General features: G+C 37.7%; 1 pseudogene; it reads left to right on the top strand.

The window, feature by feature from the left end:
* Positions 1 to 354: 354 nt before the first annotated feature.
* LOC105885683 (ATP synthase F(1) complex subunit gamma, mitochondrial pseudogene) lies at positions 355 to 1230 on the top strand (annotated as a pseudogene).
* The last annotated feature ends 4079 nt before the right edge of the window (positions 1231 to 5309 follow it).

The raw sequence follows: 5309 nt of genomic DNA on the forward strand, positions 1-5309 counted from the left end.
TAGCAGAAAACATAGGGGGAAAGCTTCATGATATTGGTCTTGGCAATGATTTCATGGATATGACACCAAAACCAAAAATAAATAAATGGGACTACATCAAACTCAAAAGCTTCTGCACAGTAAAGTGAAAAAGCAACCTATGGAATGAGAGAAAATATTTGCAAGCCATATATCTGACAAGGGGTTAATCTCCAAAATACATATGGAACTCAAACAACACAATAGCAAGAAAACTAATAACCCAATTTAAAAATTGGCTAAGGACTTGTATAAACATTTCTCCAAATAAAACATACTAATGGCTAACAGATATAAGAAAAAAATTATTGTGAGCGACCTTCAGTGCGGGTCCAAGTTCAAAATATGGCAATTTTGAAAGATATTACCAGGTGATTAAAGTCCATCAAAAACATCCAGAAAATTATGAGGTCTGTGAAAATGGTAGCAGCAGCAAAATATGCCCGAGCTGAGAGGGATCTGAAACCAGCTCCAGTGTACGGAACAGGATCTTTGGCTCTGTATGAAAAAGCTGATATTAAGGTGCCTGAAGACAAGAAGAAGCACCTCATTATTGGTGTGTCCTCAGATAGAGGGTTTTGTGGTGCTATCCATTCCTCAGTTGCTAAGCAGATGAAAAATGAGGTGGCTACGCTCACAGAGGCCGGGAAAGAAGTTATGATTGTTGGAATTGGCAATAAAATCAGAGGCATACTTCATAGGACTCATTCTGACCAGTTTCTAGTGGCATTCAAAGAAGTGGGCAGAAAGCCCCCTACTTTTGGAGATGCATCAGTCATTGCCCTTGAGTTACTAAATTCTGGATATGAGTTTGATGAAGGCTCTATCATGTTTAATCGTTTCAGGTCTGTCATCTCCTATAAGACAGAAAAAAACCCATCTTCTCTCTTAATACCATTACAAGTGCTGAGACTATGAGTATCTACGATGATATTGATTATGATGTGCTGCAAAATTACCAAGAATACAATCTGGCTAACATCATCTACTACTCTTTGAAGGAGTCTACCACCAGTGAGCAGAGTGCTAGGATGACAGCCAAGGACAACGCCAGCAAGAACGCTTCTGATATGATTGATAAGTTGACTTTGACATTCAACCGCACCCGCCAAGCTGTCATCACGAAAGAGTTGATTGAAATTATCTCTGATGCTGCAGCTCTGGATTAATGAAAATCAAGTTCCATCCTCAGATAAGAGGTAAAGAAAGAAAATTCAGCCAGCTGATTTGTTTTTAACTTACTGGTGTTTTGTCAGAAATTGTTGCTCCACTGTTTGAATTACTGGAGACAGCAAGATATTTGTAAATTATCTTACAATAAACAACTTAATATTTTAAAAAAAAGAAAAACTTATCATTGTCTCTAACAATCAGGGAAATGAAAATCAAAACCACAATGAGAAATCACCTCAAACCTGTCAAGATGGCTATTATCAAAAACCAAAAGACAAGTGTTGGTGAGGAAGTGAAGAAATTGGAACTCTTGTACACTATTGGAGGAAATGCAAAATGAGGCAGCCACTATGGAAAACAGTATGGAGTTTCCTTAAAAAATTAAAAATAGGGGCAGATCGTTTCAGCTCAGGAGTTTGAGACCAGCCTGAGCAAGAGTGAGACACCCTCTCCACTAAAAATAAAAAGAAATTAATTGGCCAACTAAAAGTATATAGAAAAAATTAGCCAGGCATGGTAGCACATGCCTGTAGTCCCAGCTACTTGGGAGGCTGACGCAGAAGGATTGCTTGAGCCCAGGAGTTTGAGGTTGCTGTGAGCTAGGCTGACTCCACGGCACTCTAGCCTAGGCTACGGAGTGAGACTCTGTCTCAAAAAAACCAACCAAACAAACAAAACTTCGAAAGGGAGTCAAACTCCATGATGTTGTCAGATTTTCTATTGAAAATTCTTTGTATATTAATCTCAACCTCTTATTTTAGAAAAATAAAGGCTAATGGTTTATAGCTTGTACCACTCTATAATGTTTACAAAGTGAAACTTCTAGTCAACATTTGGGAGCCAGGTACCATGGTTTGTGCCTGTAATCCCAGGCACATGCTGAGAGGGGCTGAGGTGAGAGGAGTGCTTGAGCCCAGGAGTTAGAGACCAGCCTGGGGCAACACAGGGATACCCTGTCTCTATTCTTAAAATAATTTTTTAAAAAAGATATAAATTTATAAATTTCATATCTGGAACTAACATTAGTAAGATAAAAATTTTGTAGCACTAAGCTAACAGTCCTTCAATAAAAAATTAAATAAATAAAAATAAAATAAAAAATAAAACTATCAATGATCCAGCAATTCTACTTCTATGTATATATTGTATATATCCTGAAGAATTGAAGTGAGGGTTTCTAAGAAATATTACCACTCTCATGTTCATTGCAGCACTACTTAATAGCTAAGATGAGGAAATGACCTAAATGTCCATTGCCAGATGAATGGATAAATAAAATGTGTATGTATATATAATGGAATAGTATTCAGACTTAAAAAAGAAGGAAATTCTATCCTGTGTGACCACATGGATAGACCTTGAGGACACTAGGCTAAATGAAATAAGCCAGACACAGAAAGACAAATACTGTATAATTCCACTTACATGAAGTATATAAAATAGCCAAGTTTATAAAATCAAAGATTGGAATGGTGGTTACTAGGGTTTGGGGGAAGGGGAAAATGGGGAGTGAGTAATTCAGCAGGCATAAAGTTTCAGTTAGCAAGATGAGTAAGCTCTAGACATCTGCAGTACTACCTTGTATCTGTAGTCACCAATAATGTATGGTACACTTAAAATTTGTTAAGAGATTAGATCTCATGTTAAGTATTCTTAAAAATTATTTCCAGATTGAGTTTTGGTGGGGAATTATCCACTATTCCTTCAATCTGCAATCTAAGTGCCAGAGGCCCTCATGGAGTGAAGCCTCCAGCTCTCTTGTTAGAGCTGGTAGCACATTCAGTAACTACTTCCCTTGAGGGATTTGATGGAGAGTATTAAACCAGGTCTTCATAGATACAAGAAAGCAGAAAATTAAGGCAATAAGCCAAATAATTGTAAAAAATTCAACCCTTTCATTCATCAGATATAGGCAGAGAATGCTTTTAGAATTCCTCTAGACCCTTTTTACTGCATTGTTTTTGTTTTGGAATATTTGTATATAAAGACCTTCGATGAAGGCTATAAAAGAAAAAAAAGAGAAAAATTTCTGAAAGCAAAATATAAAATATATCTGTTATTTGTTATGTCAGCTCCCTACAGAAGGGACAATTTGAGATCAAATTTATATTTTGGAAGACTGAAAACCTGTTATTGGGATATATGCAAACAAAGACATAAATATTACCAGACCGTACTCAAAAGAATTCTTATTTTTTACTTTTCACATGGGGCAAAGAAACTTTTTCTGAAACTTGAGTTTGAGATCCCAGTTTGGGGTTTGGGGCAGTAAACCTATGTCTGTATCTATATTTCATGCTGCTCCTGAAGCCTTGGCCAGAGGTTTGACTCTTGGTTAAACTAGTAACATTTGTTGTTCTAGGTCCTCCATCATCAACTCTGAGACTCATCAGCTGTCTTGACATTCTCAGCTCTCTGTTACAAGGAGTGTCCATGAGAGATGGTGGATGGATCCACTCAACTAGTCCTGGAAATATATGTGCTACTAACTCAATCTTTATTATAAAAGGGCCCTTTAGAATGCCACTCTGGTTTGCCTAGCTTGAGAAATGAAAATGAAATAAGTCATAATTGGTAGATGATCACCATTTATTTATTTATTTATTTATTTATTTATTTATTTATTTTTCTTTTAGCGTATTATGGGGGTACAAGTGTTAAGGTTACTTATATTGCCCATGCCCCCCTCCCCCCTTGAGTAAGAGCTTCAAGCATGTCCATCCCCCAAATGTTGCACATCTTACTTGTTGTGGTTGTATATACCCATCCCCTCCTCCCCCTTCCCACCCTCTCGACACCTGATAAATGTTACTCCTATATGTCCACTTAGGAATTGATCCATTAATACCAATTTGCTGGTGAGTACATGTGGTGCTGGTTTTTCCATTCTTGAGATACTTCACTTAGTAGAATGGGTTCCAGCTGTATCCAGGAATATACAAGAGGTGCTATATCACCATTGTTTCTTAAAGCTGTAGTATTCCATGGTATACATATACCACATTTTATTAATCCACTCATGAATTGATGGGCACTTGGGTTGTTTCCATAGCTTTGCAATTGTGAATTGTGCTGCCATAAACATTTGAGTGCAGGTGTCTTTTTCATAAAGTGACTTTTGATCTTTTGGGTAGATGCCCAGTAGTGGAATTGCTGGGATGATCACCATTTAGAGTTATTGATTAACCTACAGCTTTCAGAAGTCTTTTGGCAAAACAATGGGTGAGGTGAAGTTTTCAGACAGTGTAATGGAAAAGAGGGATGGCTGGTCTGTAGTATACTGATTTAAAAGCTATATTACAGGGGTCTCCAACTTTTTTGGTACCAGGCACTATTTTCATGGAAGACAATTTTTCCATAGACCGGGAATGGGGGGATAGTTTCAGGATGATTCAAGCACACTACATTTATGGTGCACCTTATTTCTATTATTATTACATTGTAATATATAATGAAGTAATTTTACAATTTGCCATATGATGGGGACCCCTGCAATTAGATCAGTTTGGATGCTTTGGGTTGCAAATACTGCAATTCAAACTGACTTAAACAATGAGAAAATTTGTTATTTCATATAACAGGAAATCCAAAGGCAAGTGGGCTCCAGATGTGATGTGTCAGGGCTGTGTTCCATCTCTCACTGATTCTCTTTACTTTACCAAACTCATCTGTCAGCTTTACCCTCACCTGAAAGCAAGTTGGCTGCCACATTGCAAGCATCATATTCAAACATGACAATATCCATAGGGACAAGAATCTGTTTCCTTCTGGTCCTCTTTCTTAGGAGCAAAGAAATCTTTCCCCAAACTCCCCTGCAGCAACTGCCCACTTTTCATTGGACAGAATCGTTCCTAAACCAATCAGGGAGACTTCAATGATTGGCTTAAACAGAACTTGCCCCCTGGGGCTAAGCATGGAGCCTATCACTTGAATCACTTTGGGGAGAGACAGATAGCTGAGCAGAATCTGGGTTCTATTAGGAAGGAAGAAGAGGGAGGGATGAATCTTGAGTAAGCAACCAACTAAATCTGCTACAGAAAATTTGGTCTTCACTAAGTCCAAGTACAGCATTGCCACATACTTCATCCTCTTGAGACATTACTCACAGTTTACTCTGT

Source organism: Microcebus murinus, chromosome 2 (genome assembly GCF_040939455.1).
Source record: "Microcebus murinus isolate Inina chromosome 2, M.murinus_Inina_mat1.0, whole genome shotgun sequence".
In the NCBI taxonomy this organism is placed as follows: domain Eukaryota; kingdom Metazoa; phylum Chordata; class Mammalia; order Primates; family Cheirogaleidae; genus Microcebus; species Microcebus murinus.